General features: G+C 45.8%; 1 long non-coding RNA gene across 1 annotated transcript; it reads left to right on the forward strand.

Annotated features, from left to right (window-relative positions):
- Positions 1–481: 481 nt before the first annotated feature.
- Positions 482–3,134, forward strand: LOC116870090. The gene is made up of 3 exons (XR_004383177.1): positions 482–546; positions 2,408–2,541; positions 2,871–3,134. It is a non-coding gene; the product is annotated as an uncharacterized LOC116870090 (long non-coding RNA).
- The last annotated feature ends 18,428 nt before the right edge of the window (positions 3,135–21,562 follow it).

A 21,562-nucleotide genomic window follows, 5' to 3' on the forward strand; every position in this document is an offset into this window, starting at 1 on the left:
TCTAAAATGTTGACTCTCTGCCCCTTCACAAAAAAAGTTTGCCAACTCCTGCTCGAGAGGATTAAGGAACAAGCACACTGGATCTTGTTCTGTGGTCTCAGATGCCTATCCTAAACCTCTGGGAATTACTGTTGTATTCATTTGAGAATATATATGGAGCTCCTGGTCCCGGTGCTGGAGGTACGACTGGGAACAGTAACAGACAGTCCTGCTCTCAGAGCTCAGAGTCCAGGAGCAGAGCAGGTGTCAAACGCAGGGTCACGCCAGGGCAGCATGCTCTCCCTGATAACCGGGCCAAGTGCTCCCTGCAGGAGGTACGGGGAGCTGTAAGCAACCAAAAGAGGTGAACTGACCTCTTGCTCCACGATATCAAGATATGCCCAGGTTAGATTAATGATTGATTGGGGGTTTATAGGAAAGGGTGAAGTTGACAAGAAGGGGAAGAGAAAGGCTACCTATTTCACTTTCTTGCACGTACCTTCTTCTGTCTTCTACCCTTCCCTGAACTTCTGCCTGGCATGGAGCAGCAGAGGCACAGAATATGAGGTAAGAGCGAGCGGTCTGGGTGGGGCCAGGCCAGGCAGAGACCCAGAGGCCACATGAAGGATTTTTGTCTTTAAGAGCAGCGGGAAGGGGATGCCTGGGGGACTCCACTGGTTAAGCCTCTGCCCTGGGCTCAGGTCATGATCCCAGGGTCCTGGGATCGAGCCCCGTATCAGGCTCCCTGCTCAGTTGGGAGTCTGCTCCTTTCTCTCCTTCTGCCCCTCTGCTTGTGCTCTCTCTCTCTCAAATACATAAATAAATAATCTTTAAAAAAAATAAAAAAGAAAAAGAAAGAAAGAGCAGTGGGAAGTTGTACAAGGACATTCTCAGCAGCAGTGTCCCCTTAGCAAAACTCTGGAGGCAACCAAAGCCCCACCCACTGGAGAAGAGAAAAACGAAGGCATATTTGGAAAGTGGACTATTACAAAGTTGTTCCAGCAAGTCTACTGTGGCAACCTGCGATGGGATCACGGCATCTCAGCCACCTGTTATTGGAGGGAAAAAGCAACCTCAGAAGATTACACAGGAGATGATAAACTTTTTACAATGTTTAAGCTAACTAAAATTTAACAGGACACTTTTTAGAAATACACTTATAAAATAATAAAGCAAGGAACAATTAAATACGAGGCCTGGGAGAGTGAGTTGGACGCGTTGTGGGATGGGGCTCCACGCCTAGTTCTTGTTATTGTTCCAGTTCTTGCGGGCAATGGATTCATAGGTTTTTATAATATTAAAAAGATTTTTTTTTTGATTGTAACAAGAAGCCCTTAAAGCATTTTATAACAGAGGGTGACGCAGTCTGATTTGCAATTCAGACAATCTCTCTGGCTGCCATGAGGAGACTGACTTGGAACAGGGCAAGAGTGGAAGCAGGCAGACCGGCCAGGGGCAAGGGTAGGCAAAGCAGAAGGGCTGTGCTCAGATCAGGGACACGGCAGCAGAGACAGACAGTGGCATCCCTTTGGTCAAAGTGACTTTCCATCTGTTTTTACATTTAAGGCATCAGTATTCAACAAACAGCAACCCAACACTTCCTTAAATAGGTTAGGTAGAAAAGGCAGAAGGGCAAGAACCTAAATCAGGACAGTGCCTTTTACCAAGAGATTTCCAAGTCTACCCATTGGAAAAATGAGTGATTACGTGAGTGAAGATAGCCTACATCTGAATGAGGATTCGAGATCGTTAGAAACACTACCGGCAAGGCCGGCTACCTTAGGAGACCTCATAGAAAACCCTCTTATCTCCTGGAAAAATAAATAAGAGAAACACAATAAAGCTACCCTCAAACAGGGTCGCCCACCCTTCCTCAGAATTTCTCTCCCCTCACGCGTACTGTACCAACCTCTGACCCCCACAAGCGTACTTGAAGTTCTCCAAAGTACCCGTTCTAGGAAACTAGCTTCCCAGCTGGCATATTTAGCTTGGCTAGCTGCTTGTTTGTGTAAATGTAGCTTGGCGTCCAAGGATCAAGGTTAAAGTCCAGCCAAGGCAAGTGACAAGTTTGTTACCTAGACTCAAGGGAGTGCTTCACGCAATTAAAGGGGTTGCCATCTTTGTTAAACTGCTCTTGGGACAACTCAAGACAATGAGTTGTAGGCCTGCTCTGTCTCTTACGTGTTCCTCACTGTGACCAGCTCAGTGAAGGAAGGGCCCCTGACTGGCTAAGGGACCCTGGGCACCAACCCATGAATCTGACAATACCAGGCCCAGGAAGACCCTTTGTAAGCATTGGTCACGCATCCCTAAGAAGTCATCTCAAAACGCACCTACCTCCAGCATGTGTACCCTGTTCTCTGCATTGTTATCAAATGCTCCAAAACAACTTCGGGTCCTATCCCAGCTGGTTTCATTTTCTCTACAGACTCAGAACCCAGAACAGAAACAGAAGCCAGTGGAAACTTTCTGCGAGTGAGGGGCTCCTGTGTTCACCTTCCAGTGTGTTCCCCCACAGTCACCTGCCGAGTCGAGGACAGGCCCTCTCCTCTGCAATGCTGGGTGGCTCCTTTTTGTTTTCCCTTCTGCTTGGTTTTTGGGGATCTGATTCTTTCTTGGTGATTACACTTATAAATCAAACAACTTAAAGGAAAAAATGAAAGAACGATAACGGGTCACCATCCTGTCCTCCATCATGCTCTATCCCCTTAATCCACAGACTCTTTCTTCCCTTCTTCCCCCTCCCCAAGAAATAACAATGACATCATTGACAAAAGGCTGCCATACTTTAAAGGTTTAGAAGTGAATTTTCTGACTCTGGGGACTTTCAGATAAGAATCTGCCCCTCAAATGAGATGAATAATAGTAATGGTAATCTTTTCAAACCACAGGAACAACAAAGGATGTGAAAGCCCAACAGAAGACCAGATTTTCAGAAATGCGGAAGGTGCCACGTTCAGGCAGCCTCCCACGTGCGTGCTCCGGCAATGCAGGGGACGTGGGTGTCGCTTGAGAACTTCCGGAGCACCCGCTGACGCTGATGGGCCGGGGAGAAATGGGAATTATGCACTCTGGAAACCCTGGGGACGTGACAGTTAACTCATTTACATTGAAAGTTGAACAGATCTGCCCCAAGTAACAGATAAACGTATTGACACAGATTGTAAATTGTCATGCTGCAGAGCTGGCAGGGGTCCAGAGATCATCTCACCTGACTCACTCCTGTTACAGAAAAGGAAACTGAGGCCCGGACATCCCACGTGACCAGCGCAGCTGCACCCAAGGGAGAGGGGGCAGAGCTAGGGCTCAAGTGTTGCTTTCTTGGCTCCTAGTACAGTCCGCTTTTCTTACAAGCCCCCATATGCCTCTGAACTTGAGTGGAATGATTCTGTTATCTTACAACAGACAGAAGGCAGTGAGGGAAACAAGATGGAAAAAAAAAAAGAAAAAAGAAATTGAAACAGAGAGGAAAGAATGGAAGAGATAGAGAGTGACAGACATTACAGGAGGGACTCTGTCTGCCCCTATCTGTCTTTATCTTTCTCTGTATCTGTCTGATCCCATTCTCTTCTGTAACCTGTCTCTATCCTGTCTCCCACATGCTGGCTCCTGAAAGAGCACAGCATTATTTAATTTATCCTAAGTACTTTTGAGGAAGGCTTGCAAGTGAGTGAAATGCTGGTGGCCTGGGAGCAGACAGAATGAATTTTCCAGAACTTCTGTACTTGGGCTTGGGGTGGGCCCATCCTCTTCTCCCATTTCCAATGAGGGACTGAGATCCCATCACACATACCTCAAACTCTGGCTCCTGGGCATCACCTTACACTGTTAAAATGCAGAATCTTGGGGGCGCCTGGGTGGCTCAGTCGGTTAAGTGTCCGACTCTTGATTTTGGCTCAGGAGTTGTGAGATAAAGCCCCACATGGGGCTCCACACTCAGCGGGGAGTATGCTTGAAATTCTCTCTCTCTCTCTCTCTCTCTCTCTCTGCCCCTCCCCCTGCTCACGCTCTCTCACTCTCAAATAAATAAATCTTTTTTTTTTTAATGCAAAACCTTGGACCCACCCCTACACCTGAGGGATCCAAGTCTGCATTTTAACAAGATGTCCTGACAACTGATCGATTCACATGCACATTAAAGTATGAGAAGCAACAATGTCGAAAACATTGGAAATTCTTCTTCCCAAGTGTGTCTCCCTCAGTCACAAACTTTCTTTCACACCCGGGAGGAAGACACCGCAGAGAGTTTAAAGACTAAGTAAGACTTGCACAGTTTTTTAAAAGCTAAAACCCATCCTGGGAAAAGCCTGGGGAACACATACATTCATTCCAAATAGTTCGTTTCAAAGCAGTTGAGGCTTGGTCTTCTCAGGTTTGTTGTCACCTGTGACAAAGTCACAAGAATGCCTATAACAGTTTGGATTTTTGCAAAGTCCAGAGAGATGTAGATTTCCAATACTTCCAGCCTCTCCTAAATCAGAAAAGTATAAACAGCAGGAAGGATTTAAGTATTTTGAACTTGCCAAATTCCATAGTAAAGCAGTTCTCCTCCCATGCCTTGCTGGAAAGGGGGTATCAGAAGGACAAAGCTGGAAGTTGTGGATGATTCCACTGCTTAGAAAAGGCAGCTTTGGCCGGCTGGGTGGTTCAGTTGCTTAAGGACCTGCCTTTGGCTGAGGTCATGATCCCAAGGCCCTGGGATCGAGTCCCTCATCGGGCTCCCTGCTCAGCAAGGTCTCTGCTTCTCCCTCTTCCTCTTCTGCTCTCCCCACTCATACTCATTTTCTCTCTATCTCAAATAAATAAGTAAAATATTTAAAAAGGAAAAGAAAGGGAAGGGAAGGGAAGGAAAGGAAGGCAAGGCAAGGCAAACTTGCCAAGATTTCTAATGAGCACCCTCATGGCAAGATCACAATAAAAAAATTAGTGGGAGAAAATTTTCAGGTGTCAGTTGCTACTGCGGAGTGACGGGCAAGGAATTAGAAGCTTCTTATGTAAAAGCATTTCCAACTTTGAAGCTGGTGAGGGAATATTGACTTATATCCTTATTTCTCCCAAGCGTGATGTCATCCCATGTGTCCCGTTGACACCGACAAGGATTTCTTGTTAAATAATCCCTCTGCCAACATCGGGGAATAGCCTTGCCCTTTGATCTAAACAGATAGGATCTCGAGAGTTACCCTGCTTACACATCTCCAGTTAGGCTGCTCAATATCAGATTTCTGAAGGTAGAATGAGGAGAAGAAAAGTACACAGAAAAGTAGAATGAGAGAGCTCAGAAAAAGGAGAGAGAGCAAATTCTAGAATGTGCCTTCTATGAATAGATACTGTCAATGTTTGGTGTATGCAAAGCACTCTACACCATTCACAGATTTTATTTAATCTGTAGATTTTGCCAATCATGTTCATATTTATAGCCGTATGCAACTCTTTGTAACTCAAAATCTAAAACAAAGGCCAAAAACTCTACCCTGGAGAATCTGAATTCTGTCGCTCTTCCTTCTTTCTACACACACACACACACACACACACACACGCACACACGCACACACAAGCCACAGCCATGAAACTCTCCTGTGCCCACACATTGACATCGTGTCACACCTCTGCCCGCACAATGATCCCAGCAAGCCTCACTCCCACACTGGATTCTCCCATGTCACCCGAAAAGATGTTAAGCTGGGCTTCAGGGTTGGAAATGCTCAGGGGAGAAAATGAAAGCTTCCAGATTGAAACAAAACTCCGAAGGGACCAGATTCATGGCAATGCACCCCGTCAGAGGAGACGCACACACACACTCATGCCTCCCTCTGTCTCCTATGCCTTCAAAAGATATGGTTCTCTGTTTTTACCGGACTTTAAATCCAGCACCCCAAGACTAAAAGTCTGACGATGTTTCCAGTCCGCTCCGCATTTGAGCTGGCTCCGAGCAACCCCAGTAAATTGTGGATCGGTTCCTGCTGTAAACATCAGCCAACCTGAGCTGAGTCTTCTTTTCGGCAGGAGCAAGTTGAGTGCAGGCAGGACCCCATCCTAAAGATTTGAGATATTTTGTCTTTTTAGAAGTTTGGGGAACACAGAGTGGAAAAATACTTTAAAATAAGGGATCAGCCCTGTGAAATGGAAGGCAAGACAGGGAAGGGAGTGTTTGGCTCACCGCCCACTGTGCAAATGTGTTTTCAAAACCAATTACCATGCAGCAATCAGGCAGCCTATCTGTTGGGGGACCAGACCGTTTACACCGGCAAGCTGGGCGTGGCTTCCCCGCACACACCAAGCCACATCCTTGGGAATGAGGGGACAGTTTTCAGTAGAAGACTCTTGATGGAAGAGAGGATTTCTTTTAAAAAGGACATCTTTTATTTTCCCATCTGTTTCTTCTCACAGTACAGTGTGGGGTCAAATCAGGTCTTGCAACATTCTGCAGGGTAATTTGGCACTTTCCTTCTATAAGCTTGAACATAGAGACAGAAAAAGGCTCGTTGTTACTACCTGGTTCACCACGAAGGACAGGACTGAAGGGAACACCACCACCCACCACCTGCCTCTATGTAAGAACCCCTTATAAATAGACAGGGGGTGAAAGGCTTTTGAAGGGAAAAAAAAGGACATCCCCCCCACTCAAAGAAAAGGGTGTTAATTAAATTTGTTTTGAAAAGTGCAAATCCTTATATCTGCTCAAAGTAAATGAGGCATTAATGCCTCAAAGGCCATTGTGTCCATTGCACAGAACTCCCTAAATGGAGCACACAGCCACCGTGGCTTTTGAAATGGTGAGGTTTGGCCCCTCAAATTCAAGCTACTGGGACATGGTATGAGGTTACCGTAGCCTCACGGTCACAAACAACTTGAAACTTTTACAAGAGTCCCAGAAAGAAGGAGGAAGAAGCAAAACACAAAAACAAAGAGACTTTTATTTTTCTACCTACTAAAAAAATAAAAACTGCCCCTGCTCCTGGCCTTCCTCCACAGCTCACATTAGCCAGCCTCAGAGGGGGTGAGCTCCCTAAATGGAGAGGTAATCAAGCAGGTGGTGTGCAGGCTGGCATGGAACTCAAGCCACCAAAGGAGCCATGCAAATCCTATCACTACCATCTCATTCTCCCTGTCTGATCCCCAGGTGCCCATCTCCCCTCCACCTTCCTCCCCTGCAAAACTCCTGGGTACCAGAAGCAACACCAGCCATAAGCCCAGTCCAATTTTTTTGTTTCCAAATATAGTGCAGAAGAGAAGTGGAAAATGAAATCATTTACAACAAATGGCCCTCAGGAGGGACTAACTAATTCTATGCCATGCTTTGTACCATCAGGTAAAGGGGTAGGGAAATGGATGTAAAAGAGAAGTAGGGATTTGCTTAAATGGATAGGTAAGCTTTCCAGATGGTGCCAAGGCAAATACCTTGACAAATTAAAAAGTTCATTGTTGACAATCAAAATGATATGAAAATTTTAAATCCATGACATTTGATCCTAATTAGATATAACATCAATTATTGAGTTAACATAATTAAAAAGCTTCATTTAGAAAATGTGTAAGCATAAGTATGATTTAGAGGGGGATGGGGAAGGGGTAGCCAACTAAAGGCCAGGACATTTGTGTAGAACAATAGAGCTTTTGAGCTGGGTTTCTTAGAAAGTCCTTCTACCTCCCTCTCCATTCAGTTCACGGGAGCCTCGCCTTCCCCAGGGGGTGCTGACCCCCCCAGAAGAGGGTTCCAGAAGGTCCAGGGTTTCCCAAAGCTGGACCTGACGAGCAGAGGCAGCCATTAGCAGAACCTTGCAGGCTACCCTTGCAAAATGGGCTAAATGTCCATGTCCCCCAAAATTCAGCTGTTGAAGCCCTAAGCCCTAGTGTAGGGGTGGGGGCTCCGGGAGGTGATTAGCCTGAGATTAGTTAATGAGAGTAAGAGCCCCATGATGGGATTAGTGGTTTCATAGGAAGACCACAGTCTCTCTCTCTCTCTCCCTCTCAATCCCCTCCACCACCAAGGAAAGACCATGTGAGGACATGGCTAATGGCATCCATCTACAAACCAAGAAGAAATCTCTCACCAGGACCCAGATATGCTGGCCCATTGATCTTGGACTTCCAGCCTCCAGACCCATGAAAAGCAAATCTCTCTTGTTTAAGCGCATCAGTCTTCGGTCCTTTGTTGTGGCAGCCTGAGCAACTGAATTCACATCCCACTCTGTCCCTCCCCCAACAGCCAGCTAGCCTGTCCAGGAGGTCACCTTCCTCTGCTGCTAAAAATAATCCTGCCTTAACCTGGAGGACCGATATTCACTTCCTTCCTTCTAAACACCATGGCAGTAAGCTTCTGACTTCTGGGAGGGAAATACTCGAGCAAAAAGTGTGTGTGTGTGTGTGCATCTGTATGTGTGTCTCCGCATGTGTGTGTGTGCATCTGTGTGTGTGTATACATTGTGCACAGAACACCATCTCTTTCAAAGACCAACTAGAAAAACACAACAGCCACCGGCAGGTTTTCAAGAACATCATTCCAGAGAGAGGTGTGCTCTGTGCTTCTGTCCAGCTGTGCCTGGCCTCTCCGCGTGCTCTCTCTATCATGTGCACTGTGTCTTGTTCTTACAAACACCCCTTGAAGAGGGTGAGAAGGTCATCCTGATTCACATCGGTAAAATCAAGGGGGCATTTGGTTGAGCTTGTCTCCGTCAGTGATATATTTTCAAAACTTCCTAGCAACCACAAGCCGTTGGTATTGGAGTATGTTTCCGGAACACCGAGACACAAAAAGTACACCAAGTCTGAGCAGAGCCAGACACACAAGGCTCTTGTACTTGACATCGCAGTTACTTTCGTGGATGTTAGTGTGGCGAGTTGGCAGGGCTAACAGCAGAAGGGCACAGCAGAACCTGAGATGGTATTTTCACATTCCGTCTCCCTCTACCTGCCCTGATTTATGGCCCATCCGCATACAGCCTAGAGAGTTTAGCTCTAGAAAACACCAAGTGATATGCCTCGCTTTCCCCCAAGCCTTCCCAAAGGTCAAAAGCATCGTGAAGGATGCTATTATGATTAAACCAACAGCGGTCATCTCCCACTGGCTGCAGTAGAATGTACAAGGAAAAGGAAGTAGGGTGGCAGAGGAGGAGGTTCAAAGAAAATTCTGGAGACGAGTTAAGGCCTGAGGAATGTGAGGTGGGCGTTAGGACCCTGCTCTCCACCAGAAGAGAGGAGAAGGCTTTCTGGGCAGATGAGGAGCCTGGAGGTGGGGATGGGGAGATTAAAAATAACCCCAAATAGACTTGGGCCATCCCATATTTCAGGAATGTGCCCAGGAGGGGCAAGGGAGAAGATGGAGTTCCACAAACGGGTAAATGTCTCCTGTGTTTTTCCAGATGGCCATACCCCTGCGTAGGAGGGCCCTCAGGCAAGGTCCTGCTGCCCAGACATGCCTGAAGAGTGTCTGACCCAGATGTTTATCAGGGCTGATCAGCTGGGTGGGTAGAGCTCAAAGTAGGACAAGGAACTCCAGGACATGGATGAAGTCCTGTTTGTTTTGTACCCACAGGATCACGCCAGCCCTTCATAAGCCTACAGCTCTTGGGCACTCCCGCTCCCCCTTCTCTATGGCTCAGCCCGCCACCCCCATCATGGAATGTTCTCCACACCAGGCCCTGCCTCTCTGTGCCCTCCTGTGACAAGCCCCCTGCCTAGTTCCCTCTACCTGCTGCCTCTACTGAAAACCCCTACGAGGGGCTGAAATTTCCCGCTCTATCCTCCAAGCTCAGAATGCAGAAGTGGTCTTGTTTCTGCCTCCTGGGTAACCCTGGAGGGCTCTTGGGGAATGAGCTCTCAGCACCACTCCTGCCCGGAGGGGCTTTGTCTCTGCTGTCCTCCAGCCCCAGTGACTCCACCCACTGACCCACAGAGAGCCTAGGGTCTGCAGGTCCCCTTCCAGACCCTGCTCTTTTGGTTCCACAGGTGACTCGGGTGGTGGTCACCAGCCTCCAGATGTTTCTTGATTTGTTGGTCTTCATCACACAACTCTTACAGACGTCTGAGGAATCCCTTACTGGTGGGTCAGTCTACACCTGCCTTCAACCTTAGATGTGGGACCCTGATGGATATAATTGCACTTGACAGCTCTGAGCACAACATCATCTTTGGTCTACAGATGGGGCCTTCTCTTGTCTTTCTGGCTTTGGTTTTATCAATGCCCTCTGTCTGCGTTACTCCATTGACTCTGCCCCATGGGCCACTATTCTAATGCGGTCTACAGCCATCGACTTCTGCACATTCTCTTGCACAGTATTTACAGCTCGTTGGTGTGTATATATTTTTAACTTGCACAAGTGGTTGGTGTTTCACATTTTATTCTGTTTCTTACTTTTTCCCACCAACACTCCTTTTTTTAAAGAGAATCCATCCCACTTTTACATTTAGTGCATTGCTTTGAATTATTGCACAACATGTACATAGATGACCTCCATCTACCTGTCCTACCAGTAATTCTGCTGACGGTGAAGAGTCTCTAAGTCTCTACCAACACAATAGTAAGGCAAATCCAAATACAAATATCCTCGTAGATTTTCCTGTCTGCGTCAGGGTAAAACTTTCTCTGGGATACACACCTCACTATGGATTATCTGCATTATGGTTCACACAAATCCTTCAAGTTCCCCAGCAATGCCAGGTTACTCACAAAAACACCTACCCGGTGGTTAGGCTCAGTCAGCAAGGCATGAGGGAGTTCTAGAAAATCCATTTGCCACCACCAGTTGACATCCCTGAGTTTCTAACATTTTCCAGCCTAAGGTGGGGTAGAGCGAAATCTGTGTTCAGATGTGCGTTTCTCTGGTTGTTAATACAGATGAACATGTCTTTACACATTCATTGTCTTTTAGGTTTTCTCCTTCCTACAATGTCTGTTTTTTATCTTTTGTTCGTTTTTCCATTGGAGCTGATTTGTAGGCTTCCTTTGCAAATTCTACATATTACATATCACTCCTTTGTCCGTTCCAGATGCAAACATCATCTCCCACTTGAGATCATATCTATCTTTGAGGTTTCTATTGTGTTCCATTTGGTCTCTAGGTCTGTTTCTGAATACTATTTGTGTGACTATGATTTGGTTGTATGTTTTAATATCTGAATAGATACATGCCCTCTTTAACTTTTGTGGTTTTTTTGTAATATTCACTTAGCTATTTGTTAATCTTTTTTTTATATAAATGTATTGAGTTCCTGGGAAAAAAGTCCAACTGGAATTGGGACTGAAAGTGCATGGAGATTATAAATTAATTTGGGAAGAATTACAATCTTCATAATATTAAATTCTTCATCCAAGAACATGATATTTATTGATATTATTTTCTTTGTCTTTTATTAGAGTTTTCAAGCTTTTCCCCATGGAGGTCTGAAGCAATCTTGGTTAAATCAATTCCTAAAAAGTATTTTTTTTTGTTCCTATTGGAACAGCATCATATTTTTTATTATACTTTCTGGACAGTATCGCATAGTAGGAACTGAAGTTATAACTGTCTGACTTAATTATTCCTCCCCACTAAGAAGGGAAGGATGTCTTCCCAAGCTGAGCCTCTTTTTTTTTTTTTTAATATTTTATTTACTTATTTGACAGACAGAGATCACAAGTAGGCCAAGAGGCAGGCAGAGAGAGAGGAAGGGAAGCAGGCTCCCTGCTGGGCAGAGAGCCTGATGCGGGGCTCGATCCCAGGACCCTGGGATGATAACCTGAGCCGAAGGCAGAGGCTTTAACCCACTGAGCCACCCAGGTGCCCCCCGAGATGAGCCTCTTAAGGAAAATGCCCCATCTGGAAGCTTCTTCTCTCCTATTTTATTCTGTCTCTCCAACACCTCACTTCGTTTCCAGAGACTTCTTGTTCAAATTTCCCAACATGGAGCATTTACTTTTAACCCAAAGAGGGATTCTACCATTTTTCTTTCTTGTTTCTTGCAAACTCCCAACATTGGTTGATACGAGTAGAAGCTGAGGACATGAGTGGGGCAGGGAATGAGCTCCAGTTCTGTGAATGAGAACAAAAATGGGCGCCCAATTCCAGTGTAATACCTTAATCTTCTACCAAGAAGCACTCCGGCTAACACCCAGTTGGTTTCCTCAGGAATTGCAGAGAACACCTTGTCAAGCCAAGCATTAATTTTCCTTGAAGACATTACAATATTATTTCACATGAAGAAAGGGCATTGCTATGGTGACTTTAACCTTGTCCCTTTCTAAATAATGAACTTTGGCATGGTGGTATGGTGAAGTCTTTTCTTCTTTCCTGGGCTGGCATATATTCCAACAGACATCACAGCAGCTATAAATGCCTCCTTCCCATCACCCTCAATGTGTGGCACCAGCTCTGATGAAATTTTCTGGTTTGTTTTGTTTTAATGTCAAAAAGTTCTTTAATCAATGGAGTGAGCGCTAAGGGACAGGGAAAGTTTAACCTACCAGAATCCCTCTCCCAACCCCAGTAGTAACATTATGGAAACCATGGGATACCAAACTTCCTTTCTCTCTGCTGGTTCAGGATGAACCTGAAAAACACTACCTGTCTTATAGACGAACTTCTACAGGCTGACGGGTATGAATGGTGAGACTATAAAACACTCCAGGGCCCAAGATGTCAAAATAAGGTTTTGTTGCAAGGGAATTTGATTGTTCACAGTTTTACCAAATTCCTAGTATTTATGTGTAACCAGGGACCACTCTGAACCAGGAGGACATTACACTTGCAGGATACATGAGCTCCGTTCATTGGCATAGCTGTCTCATGCTCCCATGCCTTCAGTCAGATGTTTCTCCCTGTTCCCCCTTTTGTCACCAGCCTTCCATACACAAACCACCCCTGCTTTGAGAACCTCTGAATTGGAGACACCACTTCAAAATTGTAAAGTTTACAGTGAAATTCAGAAGAGTTTTTAAAACCCCCTCCTTCAGGGCCCCATCACATGCCCCTGTTTTCACAAAATAATTCACCACTTCCTCTCCTAAGTCCCTGGGTACTGCTCCAGGCCCAACATACCCACCGTGCTCACTGAGGCAAAAATGAGAACCACGAGGGAAAGCAACTTTCTTCTCCTTCCTCCCTCTCTTGTCCCAAACTGGGGCTGAACACAGCTCTCACTATTCAACCCCAGCCAAGTGGACCAGAACCAGACTAGGCACCAGACCCATTCCAGACCAGTGAGAATCTCACATTCCAGACCCCAGGACTTTAGAATATGAATTAAGGAATGGACATCAGGGTATGGCTGTGTTTTCTGCTTTGTGAACTAAGACAATGATAATGTCATCTTACTGAAAAAAAGAAAGAAAATATTGCAAATGTGCAACAAGACAGGGAAAAGTGAGATGCGGGGAAGATCACACCTAGGTGCCCCGCGGTCCACCGAGGAGTGTCCTGGTCCCCCGGGGCCCACTTGTCTAGTCAACTTCTGTATCTGGGGAGTGAGAGCCCTTCCATGGGCATGCAGGGCCAGGGAAGAAAGGTCAGGCTAGAAAACCCCACTGAGGATCCTAACAAGGGGAAGCATTCAGTGCCTCCCACGTTAGGTCCCCCTCCCCTAGCAGGGAACTTCTGGCAACAAAGCTTATCATCAAACACATCTCATTCAAGGTCGAAGTATCAGCGTACTATTGTCACGATGAAATCTGACCCATATCGAAATAGCTACCTAGACGTTCTATGTGTTCTATACTTACCTGCTCACATTAATGATAAACCCACAAATATAAAGCCTGGCAGGAAAGGCTAACTCTGTGTATTCACATACCCAAGATATCCCTACACACTGATATTTACACCGAGGAGGGAATCTGAGTGACGCTGAAAGAACCGCCTGGTCCCAAATATCCCCCGTCCTTTCTGGCTGCTCGTGACTACCTGTAAATTCCACTATTACAATCATTCCTCTATATTCCTATGAACGCTCCATTTGGAGAACTTTCTTCTTGAGATGTGACTATCACATGGAAGATGCTATACAGTAAACAACACAACAGCATGAATTTAGGCATCAGATTCATTAGTTGATAGTTTGTAAAAGCTTGAGGATCTAGGCTATCCTATGGTAATCTTTAATGGGTGAAAAAGCAGATTTTCTTTATGTCGGAGAAAATTAGAGTCTCCACTATATGTCTAAGACTCTGCCAGTGACAATATAATGAAACATGACCCTGCTCCTTTCTCAAGAATTTCTGTATGATAACACCTCTTAATATATACCAAGGAATTTGGATATTTTTGTACTACATATGCACCTGGAATGTTTACTAACTCTAACAGGCCACCCACCAGCCAAGGGAAAATCTGCCCAGCCAAGGGTCACCACTGAGAGGGTTATTTCTAAATTCTCAAAACGAGTATAGACAGGGGCCAGACCAAGGGAAAACCAATGTGGCTCTTTCAGCTTTTCCAAGTCCTGGGCCCCATGCTTGGAGGTCCCATGCAAGTACTTTTTCAAGAACTTTTGTTTCTTTTCTCTTGTTTTGGATATTTACAGGTTATCACAGATATGCATGACTTCTTGTTTACCATACTCATAGCCCTATTTTCAAAATGGACTGATATTTGGGTAGTTTTATAGTTACTACCCAGAGACTTCTCTTCGTCAAGGCTCAACTGATTAACCCATTCAGGCATGCTGAGGTCCCTCTATGTGTGATACGTCTGTGGCTATATCCCAAAATAGAGCAAAATCTGCCCTCAGGTGAAAATGTACGTACTTTTGCTCATAATCAAAGGATCATGTAAGGCCATTCAAAACCAATCTCTGTAATACATTTTAGAGAAAGAATGAAAAAATACATTTTTTTAGAAAAAAAAATTTTTTAAAGAACACCATGGACAAAGTTAAGGGACAACATATTGGAAGAAGAACTTTGCAATGTCAAACAAGGAACTACAATCTAGCATATACATAAGGAACTTCTGCCAAGCTACAAGGTCCAGGCGGCCATTCTGGAGAGAATCTGGTAGTACTCAGCCAACGGAAGGGCTATGACCCAGCATTCCTGCCCCTGAGTCCTAGGAGATATATGCCAGGAATTCTTAAGGATTAGCCTATCAGTCAACAAGGGGACATGGTTGGGGACTTCACCTCAGCATTTGTGGCAATAGGGACCTGGAGATGGTCTAGGTGCTCCTCACTGTTGGAACAGATGGGTAACGCAGGGGAGCCACACACAGCCACACACGTGCCTGAAAAAATGCAGTGCAGAAAAAGTAAGAAGCAGAATGAGGTCTCTAATATGCCATTCACGTAACTTAAAACACATGTTCCCCAAACTGAAATACATGTTTTGCAAGAACACAAGCAAATAAACCAATACGCACAAACACGTTAAACCGGTTGCCTTCAGAGAGGACAAAGATGAGGATGGGGAAGGGGACAAAGGGAAAACGTTCCATGCATCCGGAGAGGAGACTTGAAGGGATCTATCACTGTAGCATGCCACAAACCAGTCTTCCACACTTCAGGCTTAAACACAAGCAAAAATGGGCCAGGAGAAGCCATCCGGTCCTCCGGTCCTTGAGGAGAGGAGGCAAAGGGCTCCTTTCTGAATCCCCAACAGCACCGAGTGCCATGTCCCGTCTTTGGACCACGTCTAGTATTTGTACAACAGATACGTGACTGGTGGATCTATCCACAAATGGCTCCATAAAAGGCAAAACACCATCCCATGGAGGATGGCCAGGAGTCATGGAGCTGCCCTATAAATAAATAATTACTGATGCTCTTTTATAGGCCAGACACCATGCTAGACCCTGGGAATGAAATGAGTGAAGAAGGAGACAGTCCATCTCCCCACGGGGTTCTGCTGAGAGAGAACTCAATGAGTCAAGTGGCAATTACAACAGATTGTATTGATGGCTATGACGCAGGTCAGAGCACGGGAGGCCCTGGGGACACCCCACAGGGGCTCCTAGCCCCACTGCGGAAGTTCAGGAAGAGCATCCCAGGAGAGACCGATGCTTGTACTGAGTCCCAAAATGTAAGTAATAGTTACATCAGCGGGAATGGGGGGGTTGGGGGGAGGGCGCATAAGAAGCAGGAGAAATCGCATTTGTAGTGGGGCCCCAGGGTCAGAACTTCACCATATTAACTCTGATCCCTACTTCAGAAGGGCTGTCTTCCTAGCCTGAAGATATAACAGACCAGTTACTTTCCTAGATGGAGCCACTCGGCATGTATAAGCGTTCTGGAGACATCTTTATCAAACAAAGAACTGATCCCTGTGTAAGAGGGGAGAAGAAAAAAAAAGCCTTCAGTTCTCTTTTCAGAGCCAGCACATATGCACATGCAAGTCAATCTTGCCTCGAGCAGGCCAACAGGAGCCGAGCACATATCACTGTCCTGTGGCTTCATTTCCATTTGACTTAAGAGGGATAAAGAATTTCGAACGGAAAAGCTTTGTACCTGCCAAGTGACTTCACCTTTCCGACGTTTTCCTTCCATCCCGTAATTAGGATTCTTCATTTGTATATGGGCGAGGATGCTCACAGCTGACACACGTCACATGTCTCACTCTGGAGGTGTCCTCCCGGGGTACGTAGGGCTCTGGGTTTGCACTGGCCTGAAGAGATGAAGCACGGAGTCCTACAAAATGCCAGTGCTAGAACGTCCTCCAGGGGTCTCAAACCTTGAGCCTGCAGCAGCACCGCTGGAGGGTTTGTGGAAACCACAGGGCTGGCAGGGCCGCTCCCAGGGGTCTGACTCAACCCCAGCCTCCGCTGGGGTTGCAGAATTTGCAACTCTAACAAGTTCCCGGATGGTGCTGATGCTCCTGGTCTGGGGACCACACTTTGAGACCCACTGAACTCTTCTAATTCTGCTGATGGAGAAACTGAAAGTCAGAGAACATGTGAAGAAAACCTACAAGTCTCCAGTGTGTCTCCTTCATGCTCACTTATCTATGACCTTGACGATGCTTACCATACCATAGGTGGCAGGACAGGGTGTGGAGGGCTCCCCACCAAGCAATTCTCTGGGACACCACCTAGTGTCGCACAATGTAACTCAATTCTGACACCATCTTCCTGGACCTTAGACCCTCCAGAGTGCTCCCCTCCTGCCCCCTTCAGACATGGGTCTCAAGTCCCGGTTGCCCCGTGGGCCATACACTGGAGGTTCCCACGACACCCTCTTTGGGTTTGATCAATTGGCTAGAGCCACTCACAGAACCCAGGAAAAGAGTTTACTTCCTGTCTTATAATCAACTGATTATAAGACGATATGATTTTAAAAAACAAAATAAAAAATACTTGGATAGAAGAGATATGCAAGAGGAGGAATGTGGGGAAGGGTCCAGGGTTTTCACGCTCTTTCTGGATACAGCCCTCCCAGCACGCCCAGGGTTCACCCACCCAGCAGCTCTCTGAACCCCACGTTTTGGGGATTTTTATGTACTCTTCATCGCATAGGGTTGATCAATCATGAATTCCATCACCAGCTCCCCTCCCCTTTCTGCAGAATGGGGGTGCAGCTGAACATTCCAAGCTTTTAATCATGGCTTGCTCTTTCTTAAGACCAGCCCCCAACCCGACTGGGGAGTCCTTGGGGAGCCCACCCAGAGTCACCTCAGGAGAACAAAAGACAATGCTATCACCAAGGAAATTCCAAGAGATTTAGGAACTCTGTATTAGGAACAGGGGTCAAAGACCAGATATTAGAACAAAAGATGTTCCCAGTGTTCTTATCACTTAGGAAATTACAGGGGTTTTGGGAGCTCTGTGCCAGGAACCCCGGGCAGAACCCAATATATATTTTATCTATTACCTCACAGCAAGTGACTTATGTAAAATGATACAAATTCCTGGTAATCCAACCCAGGTTTTAGGGGCATATAGTGAACAGGAAAGAAATAAGAGTTACGGAGATTCTTGAACCAAGGTCCTCACGGTGAGTGGCTTCCTAAATAAACAGGAGACATCTTCTCCTGTTCTTACAACCTTACCCCTCTCCCTCTCATCCAAGCCTGAGAAACACCACCAAGGATGGGGGCTCGGGGGTTGCACCAGCAACAAAGGAGGTGGAGGCAGGCGCTGAGGGTTGAACAAAGTCCTAGAGGTCCCTGCAAGGCAGAGGCAGGTACCACTCTGCGCTGTGTTTCCACTCACCCTGCACGGTGCTCAAGCCAGAGGTCCGAACTATGGGAGTAAGTGAGCCCTCTGCCAGAGCCTCCTTAACCCATGCCCCACAACACTTGGAAAAATATGGCCTGCAGATGAACTCCAGAGAGCGTGCTCCACCTGTCGGCCCTCGGTACCTCAGAGGAGATAGCAGCTTCGGGGAAACCCCGAGGCACAAAGGAACCGCCGCCCGCCGCCCTCTCCCATCGGAACCCCGCCCTTGTGCAGGTTGCACTCTGGGAAAATGATGGCGGCTGCCGCCATCTTGGGACCTTCCCTGTCGGGGTAAGGAGGGAAACAAAATCTGGCCTGTTTACCAAAGAGGGCTTAATGGGTTTAATGACAAAGAGCAGGAAGTCTGTGCTTTCGCTCGTCAGCACCATGGGGAAGAGTCTGGGTGAAGAAAGATGGTGGCTGGTTATCCTTGTTTTGTTGTCCACACCCCCACCTTCTTTTCAGGAGGAATGTGATGGGAGAGGAAAAGTAAGACATCAGCTGGGGCCCTGGTCGTCAGTGATGTCAGTTATTGAGCCGGAGATGCATTGTTTAAGCATTAAGAGTTCAGAGATCAAGTCTCTCTGACTGTTTATTACACCTAGGGCCCAGAACACTCAAGACATCTGCAGTTACTGAGAGTTCATTACAGAATTCTTTCCAGTGGCCCTCCTAACAATCTATGATTACAAAGATGGAAATGTCCTGCTTTGCAAGAAGCATGAGTTTGAATTCCACCAAAAAAATAATAGTTCTGCCCTTCGGTTGAGTGAGATGTTGCAAGAAAATTACCCCAGAGCTGCTCAACAACCCGGTGTGACTATAGAGCTTGTTCTAAGCTTGCTTCTGTTTCGCATTCACAGCAACATGGAGAGGTCATTTGTCTCTGGAGACTCTCGTGGTCACAGTGTGACTTATGACAAGGGTAAGATACTCATTTCAATGAACCCGAGCTTTAGCTGAGTCACTGGTAGTGGAGCAAGACACGTAACAATAAATATTTCATTTTATCATATACCAGATATTTGGGGAAATATTCATAGACTACTATTTGAACCAATTATCAACCGATTTTTTGAAACCTGATTGCTAGTGGATAATCATGGCCCTCTGGCCTGGAGCCCGAGCTAGAGGTCATCTGACCCCACTGCTTAAAAGGCCAAAGAAATCAGACCTACAAAGGTCTTAAAAAGATGTTGGAAGCTCGGGCTTCCAAGGCTGGGTCCCGCAGGACAAATTCTCTCTACTTTGCCTTTATTCCTGAGCTGAATAGCCTGATTCTGAATTTTGCAAGGCAGGGGCTCTCAGAGGCTATAAAGAGAGTTGAAACCTCTCCCCCAGATGAAGTCCATTCTTGTGGTTTGCCTCCCTTCCCTGCCCACCTCCCACCCACAACAGCAGGCACGCAGGCAGGACCCTGATGTGGTTTTAGCTTCCCAAGGGTCATCACCTAACATTTTGACTTGAGTCAAAATGCCACTTATAAAACCCTTTACACGTTTGTTTTTAAATTGTGGGAATGGCTGATTTACTTCCAAAGAATGTTTGGAGATCTTCCGAGCTGTGCCAGGATCCATAATTATCAACAATTGCTAAGGCAGCTTAACCCTTATGTAAAATATTGTGCATACAAATGGGTTTATTTTGAACCCGTTCACACTATTAAATTTGAGTCTGGTACAGGGTTTATCCCCAGGCAGTGCTCAATGACAGCACAGTAGCAAACACCTTGGCTATATGTCTTCCTATTTGGTTGGCTCGTTTTATATCTTTGCATGTTTAAATAGGCAATGGGAGTGCTAATTAAAATGCAATCATGCAGATAAATTAGACCATGTTTCTAAAAGGTAAAATGAAACCCCTTTTGAGTTCAAAATCTTTGTGATATTCAAGGCAAAAAGCACAGTGTGATACCGAGTCCAGAGAAAATCTTTCATGATTATGGCATGTTTAAAACCAAAATTCGTTTCATTTTGTTTTTAGATATACGGAAGAGGCAACAAAATTTTTATGGGTAATTTCTTATGGGGAGTCAAGACTCAGGGTTTCTAGCAAAATGTTCAAGTCGTAGGTCACTCAGAATAATCTGTACAGTCCATGTTTTGCCTGTAGAATGGAAAATATAACGCGTATTTCAAAGCCTACATCAGTGTAGGCATCAAGGTGACCTCAAAACCTATGGTTGAGTCTCACTCACTGGGTTCTTCATTCTACCTCTTGCTTAATCTGTTCACAGGTGAACCTGACTGCCTGCAACCAAAGACAAAATAACACGCTGACGTCCCATAAAATATTTTCTATCTCTGAGTTTCAGTTTCTTCCCCCAGCAAAATGAGCTCCGGTAAGGCACTGTGGACTGCTTTTGATATTATAAACTGTTCCAAAACAACAACAACAACAACAACAACAACAACAACAACAAGGACAACAATAGTAGGTCTGCATATCCCCACCCCCTGCACAATTGTGCACATGCAGCCTCTAACCATCTGATCTGTATCTGTGGACCTCCAGTTAACACCTTTAGTGCATGAACCGGCAATCCCACTTCGGGCTATATATACAAAGAAAATGAGAACTCCGCATCCCTACAACGAGATGGCATATGTCTTTATCTAGGACTTTGTCCTAGGCTCTAACCTGTTCCCTTTTGCTCAAACTGTGTACTACAAATTAATCTTTGCAAAACGAAGCCCCCCAAAATCATATAAAAATTCATCTCTGCTTCAGCATGAGAATATTCTGCTGCGTACACCATTTACAAACCAGGAAATAACTAGAAACCATTTAAGTAATACAACCAGTGTGGTCTAATTGAAAGCGTTAGATAGTCTAGGAGTTCTTGTTTGCCTACTCCCCCCTTTTAGAAAGTGTGCACTTTATTTCAAGGTTACGATTTCTCCCATAGATTCCCACCACCTTCTAGTCTCCAGTCCCAGTCCTAGGCTCAGAAGTGTTCTGAGCCTGCATGGGTGCCAGGAAAAGATCCCGCTTGGGTGTTTGCTTCTCGCCCTTCAGCTTTTGATCTGGAGCCTCTCTAAGTGCTAAAGCTATCAGCCTGAACTACCATCTCCCCAAGTCTGTTCTCAGACATTTCCCCAGAAATGTGCCAGAAAACAACATGTCCATGGACAAAAGAATCCGGTAAATTCTGAACCTTGGATACTCCCAAAGCATTTTGTCCTATTAAATGCACTGAGAAGTCTTTCATAAACAAATCCATTTAATTTTGTTTTCCCAAAGTTTGAAAAACTTATGTGATTTGGGGCACCTGGGCTGCTCAGTCGGTTAAGCATCTGACTTCAGCTTAGGTCATGATCTCGGGGTCCTGGGATCAAGCTCCACTCTGGCTCTGTGTTCAGCAGGGAGTCTGCTTCTGCCTCTGTCCCACACCCCCTGCCCTCGCTCATGGACTTGCATGTGCTCTCTCAATCTCTCTCTCAAAATAAAATCTTTTAAAAATAAAA

This window comes from Lontra canadensis, unplaced genomic scaffold, assembly GCF_010015895.1.
Source record: "Lontra canadensis isolate GAN:19392208 unplaced genomic scaffold, GSC_riverotter_1.0 scaffold21, whole genome shotgun sequence".
In the NCBI taxonomy this organism is placed as follows: Eukaryota; Metazoa; Chordata; class Mammalia; order Carnivora; family Mustelidae; genus Lontra; species Lontra canadensis.